Source organism: Ursus americanus, chromosome 6 (genome assembly GCF_024610735.1).
Source record: "Ursus americanus isolate L20-20 chromosome 6, mUrsAme1.1.p, whole genome shotgun sequence".
Taxonomy (NCBI): Eukaryota; Metazoa; Chordata; class Mammalia; order Carnivora; family Ursidae; genus Ursus; species Ursus americanus.
In genome coordinates this window covers 62,337,953-62,355,787 of record NC_142132.1, presented here as the reverse complement: position 1 = coordinate 62,355,787, position 17,835 = coordinate 62,337,953, and the positions used below count along the sequence as shown (strand labels likewise).

The window sequence follows — 17,835 nt, the reverse complement described above, 5'->3', positions numbered from 1 at the left end:
CTAGACACTGTGCTGGGTTCTAGGGACAACGAATAAGCCGAGCTCCCTATAGCAAATGAAACCAGCAAAACCACTGCTGACCATTTTGAGGGACTGTAGAAAACAGAAGTGGAGGTTGGCAAACTGGCAGAAGTAGAGGATTGGCAAATGTGGATCTGATTTCTAAAAGGGGGAGGAGGCAGTTTCTTAAAACTTATCAGTGAGCCTCAAATCACTGTGCTGAGGCTCACAGCTGGATTTCAGATGATTCACCACGGAACAGAAACAAGATCAAGTAGATAACGAACTCCATTTCCTTCTCTGAAAGGGCTAATGGACGAACCGATGAGGGTAACTAGTGTAACTGGATTTCTGCAAGATATCTGCTGAGGCATTGCAGAGCATCCATGTGGCCAAGGAGAAGACATACGAGCCAGAAATCCAGCGTGCTGGCAATTTATTGAATAGCCACACCTAGAGGATAGAAATGAATGGTCAATGGCTGTCTGGAAGGACATTTCTGATGGTGATGTCTCAGTCCTGTTATTGCCAACATTTAAAAAGATCAGGTATTAAAAATCATAGAGAACATGGAAGTCAGATTTACTGATGACACCAGTGAGGATTTTACATAGTGAACAAGTGAGATGATACAAGTAGAATACATTCTCCATTCCAAATGAAAAAAGAAATCAAAGTTGGTGGGATGGAACAAATTTGGTGAGGTAACATTAATGGTAATAAATGTCAAGTCAACTATGATGGTCCAAAGCAAAGCGACAAAAACCCAAGTACACAGGTAGAGGATGGGGTGCATGTGACTTAGCTCTGACACCTGAGAAGCACTTAGGAATTTCAAGTATCAGTCTGATATAGTTGGCACAAAAGCAAATTCAGTATTAACAGTAAGCCACTGCTTGGAATAAGGCTATTGCTAATTGTATTTTATCCTGTGCAAGTCAGATCATACTCTGAATTTGAAAAATGTTAAAAAATCAGACATGTTCAGAGGAAAGTGACTAGGGCATTTAGGAAGGATACCAGAGAGAACGAGGAAGTGTTGGAAAGGAGCTTCTTAGGGTATCAAAGAGGACGTAAACATTTCAATAATCCCAAAGGTTACATCTAGGGCCAATAAGGGGGATTTACAGGGAGCCACAGTATAGTAAATGTAAGGGCTTTCCATCAACTAGGGCAGTGTGAAGTTGGGAGGCCAAGAGTTTCATTCCTATCATTAGTGGTGTTTCAACATCACTTCTGTCATCAGAAGAGTTGTAGGGTCATCATTTATTACCTTTAAGGTTCCTCTCAACCTGGAGCTGCTTGCTAGCCATGTATTGTACAATGACATTGACTTAGCTTTTTCGGTGACTTTCAGGTTGAGCTTTTAGAAGTTGGGGAAGTGGAGCAATTGAGACCATATAATCCTTTCCTCTATCCCAAGTGAAAGCCCCAGGGACTATAGGACTTCAGACATTTTTAACAATCTAATTCTGATGTCAGTGAGGAAAGAATTGGAAAACTAGGGCAACTGCTTGTTTGATACACACAAGGCCAACTGGATAAAACCATCACCTGGAAACTGCATTTCCAGTGTGGTCTCCAGTGGTATCTGGCAGAGGGCTCATTCAGTGCTATGAATGAAGCTTGCTGTCTGTCATTTAGCAGAATGTCATGGTCATCTGCAATTGTTTGCCTGTAATAGTCAATATCAACCCTTCTCTCACTGCTATAATAAAGAAAACATACAGGTTGTGGTTGTTGGCCATTCTATTCCAATTACGCACATTGCATAAAGAATGCTTCCCCGGGTTTGAATACAGTGGGGCTTAGGTGATGTGAGTGGTAGTCACAGCTTATATTTGGAACAACTGAATGCTACCCTCTTTAGGTATATAGACCCACCACTTTACCCATGAGACATGTATTTATTCAAGAGACAAGGAATATGATGATGATAATATATAGCTCTTCCTTTTTAGTACCTTATGTCAAATATTTGCTGATCATTACAACTCAGGTCCATGTTGAATATTAATTCTGTATTTCTTGGTTCTTGGTAATTGTATAAAGTTCAGTGCTGCCCATTTACTGGAGGAACTACTACATTTTTGATAAAAATAGTTCACTATGAAACTTCAGACTCATTTTTGAGTCTGGTATACTCCTTTTGGCACTTACAGTACACACAATAGAAAAACTACCAAACAACACAAGAGTTAAATATTTTCGAACAATACTAAGCTCACAAAAGAGCTTACGTAGCATTTTTTCTGCTTGCTTTACATTTATATTTGTGTCACAATACAAATAGGGCTTTTACAGTCCAAGATTAATGCTATGGTTTTCTGTGTTCATTCTATATCATCCAAACTGCAGTTGGACCAAACAACAACAAAAAATACTCAACTGAGTGCTGAACAACTCATTGTGAAAATATTCATGGTTGCTCCAAGTCAATATCAGAAAAAATGTCCCAGAATATATGCATAACTCACCATTTTTATTTTGGTAAAACTTCAGGGAACTGTTGTGATGATTTATTATAAATAATCTATGGACAGCTCTGCCAGAGATTAGCTCCGGGCAGCTGGTTTCTATGGAACGCTCTTATCATCATCATCATTAGTAGTGATAGTGTAATTAATAATATTAGCACCTGAATCTAGAGTCAAGGAGATCATCGTTTGATATGTGAGAGGGCTGTTTTTCACTTTATATCTAAAGTTTTCCACTGGTTCAAAAACTGTTGATTAAAAAGTAATGCAAACTAATAACCTAATTGCTGTGCCTCCAAGTTTCATCATTGGCTCAGCGCACATAACCAGTAGTGGGGGATTAAATGGCAGGCTCAAGGTCTGTTTAATCTAACTATTGCTAATCTTTACTAAACAGCCTTGTCAGATGTAATTTGCTCTATGGCAGTCCCGCTCAGAAAGCAGCCTCGTTTGGAAGTAAAATGTCTACTGGTGTTAACACAGGTCTCCTTTTTAAATAGAAACAATTGTGGTACAGAAAGCAAGAATGATTTTAGGTTTAAGAAAGTAGAGTTCATGAATCCTTGAACCACATCTATAGGAGTAAATGTTTCTAATGCAGAGCAATAAAGGCAAAAGTCAAGAAATAAATTGCATATCGTTATATAATATGTCTGCTAATTTTTCTTTTATGATTTTCTTTGGATTTAATGATTCAGTATAGGCTGCCTTGAATATAAATGTAAGCAATTGTTAAGAAAATTACTTCCAAGAAAACAAGGAGAATCTTTCCTCTATTAAAAGGTTTTCATCTGTTAAACACTCTCATATCTTGGGGCAGATTAGATTTTAGTGTTTAGAGAAAATGAGATGCTGGAAGCTAAGATTATCACAAAATCACAGGGCTGGGGATCATCAAGAGGTGGTTTAGTTCATCTTCCTGTCTCCATTCAGAATAGCATCCAAGAGAGAAAACTGATCATCCTTTTTTTGAAAATTTTCAGCATAAACTGCATTCGAGCCTTGTCTGATATAGCCCTCTTTTGTTTGCCCTTTGTTTTTAGTAAGTACTTCGTTTCTGAAAGAAATTTGAAAAAACTATTTAGGGGGTTGTATCATAGAAACATCGAAATAGTGAGGAGGGCAACACCCTTTGGGTTTTATACTCAAAAGAAACAACCCTGACGTCTGCAAACACGGGAAAACACGTAAAGAAAGGAGGCCTGGGAGAACGGGAGAGAATATGGATTCAAACGAAGCATGAAAGGGATGAAAAACCCAGAGTAAGGAGAATGACTTAGTACTACCTGACTTGCAGAGGAGAGGGTCTGGGCCATTTTGGGGGGGACTCTACTTAGATATCAGGAAGAACTTATTCAAATCGAGGAGGTACGCAAAACACTGCAGTGAGTTCCTGTTTGTGTTACACAGTGTCCATCTTCCTGGATGGTCTTTTCTTAAAGAAAGGTTTTAATGTTGGAACTAGTTTAGGCAAAATCGTTTCCTGGGAAATGGAAGGATGGCCTCATTAAATGAAATCAAACTGACCTAATAAATACCATTTGATAACTATGATTGTTTAAAATGAAAACATGATCTCCAGAATTTTCTGTCCATCTTCATAACAGGAGATATCATATTCCCTATTTTTTAAAAGATTTTATTTGTTTATTTGAGATAGAGTGAGAAAGAGAGAGAGCGCGCACGAGTTGGGGGGAGCAGAGGGAGAGGGAGAAGCAGGCTCCCTGCTGAGCAGGGCGACTGACCTGGGACTCTGTCCCAGGACCCTGGGATCATGACTTGAGCCAAAGACAGACATTTAACTGACTGAGCCACCCAGGCACCCCAAGAAATGTTAATACTCCTAATATCTGACATGCACGGTCAAAATCCAAAATATTTCATCTGTGTATCACTAAGTTCATAATTAGTTAGGAGTGCCGTCACCTCTGTCCCTACCAGTTCCAATTAAATGGGTTTAAGATCTTTTTTCAGATTAGTTTTAGGTAAATACTATAAATGTATACTTGGAAACAATTAAACCTGTATTTCAATTAACAAAATGTAATAATGGGAACTGGGCACATAACTGTGTTGTCAGACCAAATAAAGAGATATGAATAGACAATGAAAGACAGCTATGAAACTGCTTGGTAAACGAATGGACATTTTTCTTTGCTTTCCAGATCCCTGGTAGGGAGTATACAATGAATTTTTAAGTTTACTATGAACAAATGTCTTTGTGCTGCATTATTTTAAAAACCTGACTCCAAAATTTATATACAGCTTAATTACCAGACAAGGTTTTTGCACATGTCTATGAAGATAAATGTGCCAGTTACAGAACTTCTTGGGTGTGAGATTTGGGTTTAGACTTGTTCAGAGGAAATAGCCAATAGGACCAGTGTTTATTCTCTAGCAGCCAGGGGACATTTATCTGCTTCTCCTAGTTAGGGCCTGTGTTGCTATTAGTGGATTCTAAGTAAAGACAGAAGTTTAGTTGAAGGGGCATTTGTCAGACCTGAGTTTTATCTCTGGCTGGGTAAACCTGCCTAATTAATACACTCTGAGGACAGTGTGTAAGCTTCGCATTAGTTCCCTTTCCTGTGGGGTGGGGAAGGCATTGTGATAGCATGTATGGGAGTGGCTATATTTTAAAAGCAAACATGGATAAGACATGACTCTCTTTAGTCTCATGTTCCAGAAATGGAGCTTTTCTACTTCTGTTGGCTGAGAGTTTTATGATTTTGAAATGATGTCATTGACAATATTTACATTAATTAAAAAGCTTCTTTATAGCAAAATTCCAATATATTAACTTACAATAAGAAATATATCCAATAAGCTAATGAGTTATATTGACCAATTGCTGTATTTTCTCCCTGTAGGTTTAGATATATAGATATAAGTACCTGGGAAGAAGAATTCCAATCAGTGAACTGATTACCAAGTGAATCTGGGTTCATAACCTGGAAGGTGTAAATGGCTGATGTTTCAAAGCCATGACAACCTAATGGATTTTTCTCTCTTCAGGGATAAATTTGCTGCATGGTCTAGAGATCCGTGATCTTGGGCCAGGATCTTCTTACCCCATTAGGGCTGGAAAGGCACCTCCCGTATTTGCACCTTTGAATTTGCTTTTTCTGTACCAACTTCTGATGGACAAGAATGCTTACTTGCAAGAGTTTTTACTTGTAAGAGTTTTTAAGTTAAGTATAGACTAAAAGCTGAAATTTTAAGCTGAAATACTTTTTATTAGCTTGCATGGAAATGCTAGGTAATAATTGTGTGAATGCTGTGTTGATTTTATCTGGAAGCAAGATTGAGTTTCAGCAACTTGTCCATATATGCAGTTCTGGAAAATCATGATACTTGGTGAAAAGTTCTCTCTTTAAAAAAGAATAAGTGCTTTTACTTAGCATAAACATTGTTTTTCAGTTTTTCCATATAAGAATCCCTCCTTGAAACTCTTCTTTTTGGCAAAAGCTAACAGAATTATATAAAAAGATGACAATCGATGAAAACAGAAACACCATAATAATGGATTCTGGGACTACAAGACTGAGAACTGGGAATCAAGCCCAGTTCAACATTTACAATAATGGGCTGCTCACTTGTATTTCATGTTCTGTGAGGGGTGGTGGAAAACGAGGGGGTGTGAGGGAGTCTTATCTGGTCTTCTGCCCATTTAGTTCATTGTTGCATCAGAAAGTGATATAAATTCACAGTTCTCCTGTAAGGCTACGTGAGGACACCGAGTTCTCAGGGAAAAGGATATAACCAATTTAGAAGCTGCAATACGGGTCAAATAAATGTAAATTGGAATAATAAATGCCATTGGAAAAGTCTCAGACTGGGAAAAGCCTTGGGGTGTTAAATATTGGAACTGTGGCATGTAAGAAGAGCTATAATAGCATTTCATTTGGCTATTTTATTAGTTGGAAGGATTTTTAAAAAGATGAAATTTCTATACTTCATACATTTAACTTATATTCGAGTATTTGGAATGTTTCTTTTGATCACACATTTTTTTTTCTATTTTTATAACAGAGAAGATGGCTAAAATCTCCTTATATATGTATGTGTGTGTGTGTGTGTATATATATGTGTATATATGTATATAGACATATATATGAATAAGTTTTCATTATATGAAAATAATCCACTGTACTCATTTAAGGGCCAAGTGCATCTAACTCTGAGTTAGAAAGCAGCACATTGGAGTGTGCATTCCTTTTTTAACTGGTCTCTAAGTAGGAAGCCTGAGGACAGTATTTCAATGATATTCCTCTGTACTAATGCTCCTTGCTTTTATTTATTTATTTTTATTTTATTATTTATTTTAAAAAAATTTTATCCATTTATTTGAGAGAGAGAGAGAGAGAGAGAGAGAGGGACAGCATGAGCAGGGGTGGGGGTGGGGGGGTGGAGAGGCAGAGGGAGGAGACAACAGACTCCCCTCTGAGCAGGAAGCTCCCACACACCTGATCCCAGGACCACGGATCATGACCTGAGCCAAAGGCAGACGCTTAATTGACTGAGCCACCCAGGTGCCCCAATGCTCCTTGTTTTAAAAAATTTATTTTTAAAACGTCTGTGCCCTGATAAGTAGGCACTGTTCAATAGGCCCCATAGCAAATCACACAAATGAAAAAATATTACTTCATAATATATTATCTTACTGGTAGATCTGATGTGATGGAGTTTGTATTTCAATATGTACCAAATTTTTAATAATAAAAATATTTTCACAAAATGGGTATCACTTCCTGGATCTTTAAGTACATTTTAATTTTGAAAGAGACAATTTCTGGATTCTGAAAGCATTTAAGTACCCAACATACACAATGTGTTTTAAATCATCTGCCTTTGACAGCTAACATGCCAATATTTAGACTTTATCAGAAACTTTTGCATGTGAAATTAGGGCTGGAATCTTTGCCATGAATTTAAAAAATTCTTAGCTTTATTGGCTAAGTTTAAGAGTCTTGAGATCAATAAACAAGGGAAAATTACATGTTATAAATTACTATGAAAAGAAAGTATATTTCTAATTAATTAAAAAATTTGACTTATGAATGAATGAACTTTCTGGTGCTTTGTCCTCTACAGGATTAAAGTATGAAATGGTATTAGAGGGGTAGTACTGAGTTGGTGCTTTGGGAGTGTTTTGAGAACCTTGGACTTCCATCTCACAACCACTGAGAAGTGCTGACAACTCAGGAGAGTGCAATTCGGAGAGATAATGCAAATGATAGAGTTGTAGGGATGGCATCCTTTTTATTAAACCTTAACCTATCAGTCCTGTGTGGTCATACTTCTTCATACTAGCAGCCACAACAACCATCTCAGTGATGCAAAAGCTGATGAAGAGAATGAAAGGAATGAATGAAGGCCCCCCACTGCAGGCTGTTCCACGGGCAGATGTCAATGATTGGATTTGTTTAGTCTTCCCCTTGTGCCAAATGTAATTATAAACCTTTTGGTTCTTTCTTTTATGGTTAAGATTTTAAGCTCTGAAAATCTCAACATGTCTTTTCCATGTCACTGGACACGTGCCACGTGGTTATTTTATAGAAGGGCCGTTGCTTACCCACATCGATGAGAGCAGGGAGCAAGGAGGCTGGTTGATTTAAATACCCTAACTGAGAATTTACTGTGGATTTAAAATCTCTGACTTAATGTTGCATTAACTACTGGTGGCTGCTTTACTGCCTTTAAAACATGCATATATAATTGGATACTGTAATGCTTTGCGGGTAAAATAAATACCAACTCACACTAAAATAAATACTCTGCATGATGAAGTTCATGCAGGCATAAATTAATCATTTACCAGTTAACCAACATGCACAGGAAAGAAATAGATCACTTATTAAAGGTTGCCTCATCTATAAAATGGGAAAAATAAAATGCTGATACATTTTACAGTGGTGCTGTGAAGGGAAATATATAAAATTATTGCTAAGCAGTTTATAAACCATAAAATGCAGTATGAACATTAAATTAATAATATTTGTACTAATTCAAATTCAACACCCTCTGCATTAAATATATCTTTTTGCCTATTGAAGCATACACAAAATCAAGCTGAGGCTCTTTATTTAATTTTTAATGTGTCTTTAGAGTTCTGCAAAGCATTGCAGAAGTTATGGGTTATGTTAAAAACTTTTTGGTGGCTTGGTGCCACCATTTCTAAGATAAAGTTCTTGGCCATTCACATCCCTGATCCCATTTTTAAAGTCCTCTTCCAAATAGCTTTATGTCTTTCACTTGCAAGGATATAGTAGTTATGAAGGGAACATAAGCTTGAATTTTTTAATCAGGCGGAAGTTGTTAACATGTGCTGTGCTTTGGTTTATTCTAAATTACAGGTTGAAATAGGGAAGTGTTGTCAGACTGGGTGCAGGGTGGGAGCATTGGGTCTCTGCAGACTGCATAACTGCAGGGTAATCCCGTGCTGGGACAGCAGCGTGGCCCGAAGCAGCAGGGTCCCGAGGCCATCTCGCTGCTCAAAATGTTACAGGCTTTAGAGATAAATCAAGCTGCTGTTTCTCAGCTCAAGTCCAGAAATACCATTCAGGGACACGAGGGAGAACTAAGCAACACAGCACATAGTTCCTTTCTTCTTCTTCTGCATTTTTTAAAGGAGTCTTATTGTTTAGAAGACCAGCTTGTACAAAACCTGTAATCTACTCAGCACATTTTTAACACTGTCAATATCCCTTTGACTCTCAATGATAAAACACATCACATGTTTCTTCATTCACTTCCTTTTATAGGGGCTGTTAATATAGAAATACCTCCTCATCTTCCACTATGAAATGATAAATGGCTGACTGGAGATGTCTGAAATATTGTCCAATCTCCCCAATGTATCATGTGTCACCAGCAATAATAAACAGTGACTAATCTTTGGTCATGAACGGTATTTATGGCTTTCTTGTCATCAGGAAGTACATATTTTCTTGAATCATGTTTAAGGATCTAATATTTATGCTAGGAACATGTGTGCTAAGAAAAGTATACCTGAGTCCAAAGAAAAATAATTCTCCATATTTTCTTTCATTTAGCTATTTTCAGAAAGCTTAGCATTTCTATCTGTATCTCTCTCCCATCCCCCGCCCCTTTATTTTGGATCAGGATTTACCCAGAAGAATTCTGATCAGGAACCTAGTTTATATCCCAGTCAGTTCACCATTTTGGTGATAATAGTCTTCTCATCTAATAGGAAAGGAATATGGCTAAAAAGCAAACTTATCCCACTTAAAGCTTATCAGTGATCAAAAGGAAACACAGTAAAAGTGTTCCTTCCATTTCCAAAATCCAATTGGGGGTTGGGGGATCAAAGTTTTCCTAAAGTAGCTATAGTGGCAGAACAGCAGAAGATAAAGGCTATTAACAGACGGTGAATTAAGGCTTTGAGGGAAATGCAGTAAGATCAATAAGTGTGTAATTCTACTTCAGTTCTGTTTAATTAATACATATCGAGTTTCTGCCAGATACCAGGCACCGGAGTAGGTGCTTGGGATATACCAGTCAAAACTCACAAAAATTGCTGCCCTCATGAAACTTACATTCTAGTGGAGGGAGACAGAAAATAAATAAATTAGTAAATTATAGAAACTATTAGAAGGTGACAAGTATTATGGAGAAGAATAAATCAGGGAAGGAATAGTTAAGTGTGGGAAGGGGATGCATTTTTAGAAGGGTGGTCAGTGAAAGTCTTATTGAGAAGTTGACATTTGAGCAAAGACTTGAAGAAAAGCAAATCATGTGGATTCCTGAAGACTGTCTCAGACAGGAAGTAGCAAGTGCAAAGGCCCTGAGGCAGGGACATGTCTGGTGTATTGGCAGAACTGTAAGGAAACCAGAGTGACTGGAGTGGAGTGAATGTGGGAGTCGGGGCAGGAGATGGTGGTCATGGTGGGCTAAAGCATATATGGCCTTGAGGACCATTGTTAGTCTCTAGCTTCTAATCAGATTGAAATGGATGTACTGGAGAGTTTTGAGTCAAGGAACAAAATGATTTGACTCTTACTTTATTGAAAATAGACTGTAGGACACAAGGGTGAAAGCAAGGAGATCAATTAATTAAAATGAACAGTTCACCTCTCCTCTCTGCATACATTTAATGGATATGAGCCAGAAATTAATGAGAGACAAAAGTTTACAATTATAGGCAAACATACTGAAGTTGTAACTACACAAAGCTAAAACTGGTTGAAAGAGAGAATTCAATAAAGCAATCATTTTCATTTCTACAACACCAGTTGGTGAGTTTGAAAACATTTTAAATTAAGGTCATGAGCAACTAATGATAAAAAATAACCATTAGGGTTTGGGAAATTCAAATATCTATTGCTAATTAATAGATAAAAAAATCTCCCTCCTTAGCATGGTCTGAATTGTGGAATTAAGCAGGTGTGGATTATGACATTGAGATGGTCTCCTCACATGCCTTTCAGTCCCTTGCTTCTCAGGAGTTGGAAGTAAGGGAACCTTGAGTTAAGAAGAAAGCAAACCACCAAGAAAATGAAGGGAACCATAGTGTGGATTATGCATAAATGTTTTTACTTCCAAATTTAAAACATTTGAATGATGGGAAGATAAAGAGAGTTGGGTTTTCTCCAGGGAACAAAGAAAAGAGAAAAATAAAAATACTAATAAAAGGTGAATTTAGCCTTATAGTCAACTTTCCTGGCAGTCAGAATTATTAGGTTATGAAACAGAGCTCTCCCCATCTCTCCTGGGCCAGTTAGGCTTAGAACAAATTGAACCTAAAAAAGTGTCAAAATTCACAGTAGGAGCGCCCACTCAGAGTTCCATTTCTCTCTCTGAAGTAGGTTACTACATTCACCTAGGGAAATTTCTGTTGAATTATAATTAGGTGGCTAATTAAAAAGTGGATTATCAACTATATTAAAATATGCCAGAAAGATGTGCACATCATTCATTCTTTAATTTAGGAAGTCCACTTTTTCCTTGAAAAAAAATTCTCACTGAGAAACTCCAGGTATAATATGTATCTTTTCTTTTTTTCTTCTTAAATCACTGTTACTGAAGTAAGTCTCAGATTTTTGTTCATTGAGATAATGGATGTATTTTGAGCTTCCTCTGTTAATAAAAAGTACCTACACATAGTTACCATTCTTACAATGAGAACCAACAGCTATGATAAGAACCCCAAGGCAATGCAAGGTCTCCAGAAAAAGCAAGAAGTACCATTTATTCACTCCTAACATATGTCAAATGCTGTATCGTTAATTCTCTCAACAACCCAATGACATAACTTTCTGCCTATTAGACAGATGAGGAAACTGAGCTCAGAGAAGGCAATTTATTCAAGGTCACACAGCTTGGAGGTTATAAAGCTGAAATTCAAACTCAGGTCTGTTTGACTTGAAAGTCTTGCATTAAGCCAGAGTTTTCCCTCTGAACTGTTTTAACACGAAGCTAAGACCATTTCGTCGCATTTGATTTATTTTGAAATGGATAATATTTGTGTATGATATAGTTGAGATCTTATATTAACAAGAAGACCATATTTCCTAGCCCTTTGTCCAGGCATGAGTTTATTTTGTAAAGTCAGAGATCACTAGGAGACTCCTGAACCATTCTAACAGCAGGAGTTAAAAAGTAATAGTCCCCCGGGTACTGTAGGTTACTTTTTATTTGTCTCTTCCTAATTTTTTTCTAATTTCTAAGAAGGTGCAAATTAAATGATAGCCCACGAACTTTGGTACAGTCCTGCCCATGCGTTTGGTAGACCAGTCAAGTATTAAGTGGGTCAGTCCATTCCCGAAGGCCCCTAACAATTGAGCAGTCCAGCTGGATGACCTAGCAGATAGGCATGCCCGACTCCATTTGCGGCGGGCTGACGGAATCGCTCATAGGACTCGGTCCTGATACCATGAGGGTGATTCGGAGTTCTTGTCCAACAAATAATGACAACAATAACAATGTAATTCTACAAATATTTTCTGATGGCCTCCTGTGTATCAGACATTATGCTTTCACAGACATGATGTCACTGTACTCCCGGGTTTCTCAGTCTTGGTACTATTGACCTTTTGGACCAGAGGACTTTTTGTTATGGGGGGGGGCATCCTGTGCATCTTGAAGAGCAGCATCCCTGGCTTCGACCCCCAGACACCCGTGTCACGCCCACTGCCTCCAGGTGTGACAGCCAAAACTATCTCCAGACATTACTTAATGTCTCCTGGTGGGAAAAAAAAAAATCACCCCAGTTGCCATGAACCTCTGTTTCACCTCCTCAACACCTCCAGCAGGCTGGTACTGCTAGACTAGTAATATTGGTGAGGAAACCGCGGTTCTACGAGTTTCAAGTAAAACGCCTCAGGTCTCACTGGTAGGAAATGACAGAGCTAGAACGCACAGAGACTGCCTGCCTCTTTTGAAGGCTGTTCGGTGTGGCTGGAACCCACAAGTCATGATGTGCCCTCTCCCACCCTCCTCACTTCTAGATCTCATCATGGGGGTGCAGCCCCAGGAAGGAGGAAGGCGTGCACATGACATAGTACGCGGAACTTTTATTGTACCATGGCCTTTTATTTGGCAGATTAATTCCATCTTAATTGGAATTCTGGAAACTAATGAAAAAAAATTGCAAGTGTTAGATGGTCTGTTTTCAGGGTTTTTGAATCTGTCTGATTTAATTCTAACCAATTAGCATGCTATTATGGAGGAGTATTATGTTGAGAATCAATATTACACTAAACACTAATATTTTATTCAGTATTAAAAATTTATACAAGTGGTAATACAAGTGCTTTATTCTTACTTTGTCTAAATGAGAAGAAATGCTTCCTTAGGGCGATTCCAGTTACCAAGAAAATGTTATCTTCTTAGGATACTATTGGCATTACACTTTACATAGATCATTGCTTCAATGAATTAATAAGATTTAATTGAATGAAATGTGTTTATTATAAAGTGTAAGAGTTTTTCAGTGTATCAAAAATGTTTTCCGTTTTCTACTTATATCTCCTGTTAAGAGGTCAACAAAAGTACATTACTGTCCAATATTGCCAAAAAGGTCAAAATAACTCATACTCATCCTGGCTTCAGGATATCCTTCCTGTTTCTCTCCCTCCTTTGCTTCCTCTTCTTTTTTCTTCATTTGGATACTCTATCCTTTTTTGATTCAGATATAATCTTAGGCTGGAATTGGAACTTGAATGCACCCAGACTCTGCATTCTGTATCTTTTTTGCACAGAGAAACTACTAAGCCTAGATAAACTGTAAACTAGATAAACGTCTAATGACCACCTAGATATAGTTCAGTTGTGTGTGATTTCAAACTGGATTTCAAGTCAGCTCTCCAGACTGTGCCCCCGGGTGCCTTTCCCAGCGTCTGGCTTTGCCACATGCTTTGGTTTTAGACCTGGGCCCACTGTGTGGATCCCGTGGCTCTTTCTGACCTCTCTTCTGTCTACTTCTTCTACTCTCCTAAATTTGGTAGCTTTTTCAAACTTCCAAGCCAGGAAGTACTTTATGGACTTTAATTCCCAACTTCTCAAATATTTGAAAACTATGAGAAAATGATACTTTTAAAAATATCCCTAACTTGGTGAATTGTCATACTCTGTTCTTCAGTATTAGATTTAGGAAAGTTTTGCTTCATGTTTTAGTGATCTCCCAACTGGGTTGGCAAGATCAATCAGTTAATATGCACATACCTTGAAAAAGCTACTCTTTGGGAAAAGGTTGCTTGTAATTCTAAAGGCATATTAGAAGTTAAAACCTGCCATGCAAAATCAAAGTAAAAAAAAATCGTTGAATAAATTAAGCTAACCGAAAAATTAGAAATTGGAAGTATGTTCAGCATAGTAATCACCATTACAAATAGGAAAATTTAAACTAAAAAAATAACATTTAATGGGTTGACTTTTCTAAAATATTGATTGGATTTCATTAATAAGCACTTTATGCATATGGCTATTCTGAAAGTTCCTTTAAAAATGAAAGACTAATGCCTTAATGAGAGGTATTATTACATGAACATACTTGAATCTGGCTTATGAAAAATAGGGCTTGAGAATTTAAAATGTGTGCATAAAATGCAAATGGATTTAATTAACTGAAAACCCATAAGACAGAACTTCTTCAAATAAGCAATTACTTTGGGGACTAATAGAGTAAATAGGATCCTGATTCATTAGCACAAATATCCATATGAGAGAAGGATCAGCAAATTTTATTCTTTAAGTTATTTATGCACACATGGTAATATCTCATTAATTTACGGCTTCAATAAATTTAAAATCTTTTGATATTTTTTTCATGAGCTGGGCTGACGTTTACCTTTGCTTTGCAAACACTTTATTTATAGGTAGATAATATATGGTGTTTTAAACATTTATTTTCAATCTTGCATATACTTTGTAGACACAGAATAAACTATTTTCAGTGAACCTCAGGCACTTTACAAGCTCCTACATACATCCAATCTATATGCTAATAACAAAATGTTCATATGATTTATTATTACAGGTTTCCTTAAGGATTTCTACTTTGTAATGTTTTGTTGGAGTTACTATATGTAGTTTAAAGAATAAAGGCCACATTTATTTGAAAGTTATCTTTAATTCAGCCTGCCCACAAATTCAGAGATGCCCACCTTCCTAATTTGTCAGAATAAATGAAATGCATTAATGAATATTCACAGCTATACATACAGAATTTTTCTTTTAAACATGCATTAGAACATATAAAGAAAAGTAATGTACAATGAAGGTTAAAAATAACAAATGATTTTGTGGGTGGACAAAGGAGTGAACTGTCTCAAATCATTTTAAGTCCTGCAGGCACAATATCCTGGTGAAAGAACTTAATGATGTTGCCCTTTCTTTAAGGGCTGATTTTGCTCACGTGGGGTGACTCAGTTCTAGTCACTTGCAAAGTGAGATGTTTTTCCAGTTAAAGACAGTCAGTGCCCAGGCCAAAAGGGGTGGATACTCCAAACGAGGGCTTCTGGAATGAAGAGAAATGCCACTGCCCATCAATCTGGCATTTCTAAATCTTCCTTTTATGTGGCCATGACTTTTCAGAGTCCACATGTCAATTTGCACCAAAGAATTAAAAGCGTGTATAAAGTGGGTAGAAGAGTTATGTTACTTTAATTATCAAAACTCATATGTAGTTCAAAATGACTCCAGTTCTAAGCCAGATAAAACATATTAAATTAGAATTTATAAAAACCACAATTGCACTAAAAATGGAATGTTCTCCTTTTTAATGAAATATTCTGAAGACAGATCTGGATATTATTCATAAATCATGCTACCTTCACACCAGAAGCATTTCCATTTCTTTTGTAAAAATCGTAAGGAAATTAGGAGAAGGGGAAAGGCAAACCCGTTACCCAAATTAGTGGTTACTTACCATATGAAGGGGAAGAACAAGCTTCAATTCCATTTTCGTGACTTAATCAAGAATACTTGATGAGAGAGGCCTCTTTCATGTGCTTCTTGAATGTTATAAAATCTGGGGAGGAGATAGAAGCATGGACTGTTTCATTGTCAAGAGGAAAACTGCTTAAAACAATACTAGTTGATGATTATACAGTAGACCCCTGAGCAACGCAGGGGTGAGGGATGCTGACTCCATATGGTCAGAAATCTGCATATAACTTTTGACTCTCCCAAAACGTGACTACTAATAGTCTCCTGTTGCCTGGAAGCCTCACTGATAGCATAAGCAGTTTATTAACACATATTTTGTATGTTCCATGCATTATACACTGTATTTGTACAACTAAGTAAGCTAGAGAAAATGTTATTAAGAGAATCATAATGAAGAGAAAATACATTTATAGTACTCTACTGTATTTATCAAAAAAATCTGCTTCTAAGTGGACTCCTGCATTTCAAACCCACGTTGTTCAAAGATCACCTTTATAAGTGAAACAAATCACAGCTTGAGTCCTCATCCTTGAAATCCACATGTTTTTTTCTTGGCTTCCTTGAAATCTCACTTCCAATTTTGCAGGAAACTCCTTTCAATTTTCCTCTTCTGGCTCTTCTCCTTTCCTTAATGTGGGCCTTCGTCAAGGGTCTCCACTTGGCAGCAATTTCACTCACACCCATGTCTTAAATTAATACCTTTTTCTCATGCTTTCTGGGCTGGATCTTCATCCCTATCATCTCCTGAATTTGCTTTTCTTTCCGTACCTAAAATCAATGGGATTGCCACTCTCCCTGGCTTGAACATGTGATGTCCTCTTCATTCTCCCCCATCACTGCACCTCCCAAACCCACACATCTAACTGATTATAATGACTTCATGCACAAGAAGCTCAACTTCCCTTGACATGTCCAAGGCCATCATCATGGCAGAAACTCACTGCCGTCCACCATCTCCCATCCAGACAGTGGCCTTCCTATCTCATGTACTCCCTGCTTCCAGTCCCCATCAGTTCCTAGCTCTCCTAATGATCCCAGTTTCCTTCCTAAACCTCATGCTTCCCCACTTGCTTGAAAACTTCGGACACTTCCAGTCAGTGTAAGATCAAGTCCAGGCACTCCTCAGCAGAGCTTCCCAAGATCCCAGATCAGTGCACTTACTACTTTCCACGTAACCATACCAAACCCTTTCTCTTCACTCTTCCTCTCCTCCAAAAAATGATTTGCCTCTGTGATTTGGCTGACTAGCTTTCTGCTGTCTGAAATGCTCATTTTTTAACACCCATTATTTAACACCCAAATATTACCTCTTTCAGGGATCTTCCTGAATTCTTGTGTAAGAATTTAGTGTACCTTTCTCTACAAACCCAGGGATCCTTAACTGCAACCTTACCACAAAAATCCCATTTATAGTACTCTGACTATATGCTCTTAACACAGCAGTGCCAAAAGCCCTCACAAAGCTTATAGTCTAGCTAGGGAAACCCTGATTTATTCACATTTCTAACTTCCATGGGGTAATATTCATATTTCATTACGTGGGTGTTCTATAAATTATAGATTAGATGATTTTGAAACATCAAATAGCACTATGAGAGGCTCTTGAACATAGGGTTCAGAACACCATTCTAGAAAATATTTTCTGAATAACTGACAATAGCAAGACTGTCCAAATTTGGGACACTTAAAGGAATGGAAGGAGAGAGGATTAGGAAAAAAATACAGATGGACATGTTATTTTTCTCTTTTTTATTTTAACACAAATTTGTTTAATCATTTTATAAAGATCAAGTAAGGTTTATATCTCAGGGAAGATGTTGCATTTGTTTCAGTGAATCAGGTCACAAAACATGTAGTCACTGTGCATTTGAGATTAATACATGAAATGTATCTCATGGCAGATCTCCCATTAGGGCTGGAAAATATCTTCCTGGTACCTGTCTTAGTGCCT

At 37.4% G+C, this 17,835-nt stretch overlaps 1 protein-coding gene across 11 annotated transcripts in view; it reads right to left on the bottom strand.

The window, feature by feature from the left end:
• Window positions 1-17,835, bottom strand: part of RHOBTB1 (Rho related BTB domain containing 1) — a 116,678-nt gene that overhangs the window by 86,558 nt on the left and 12,285 nt on the right. For all 11 annotated transcript variants that reach the window (XM_045783414.2, XM_045783421.2, XM_087863088.1 and 8 more), the window contains one exon: window positions 15,865-15,966. The gene's annotated coding sequence lies outside the window, so the exon portion shown is untranslated. The remainder of the gene's footprint in view (window positions 1-15,864; window positions 15,967-17,835) is intronic.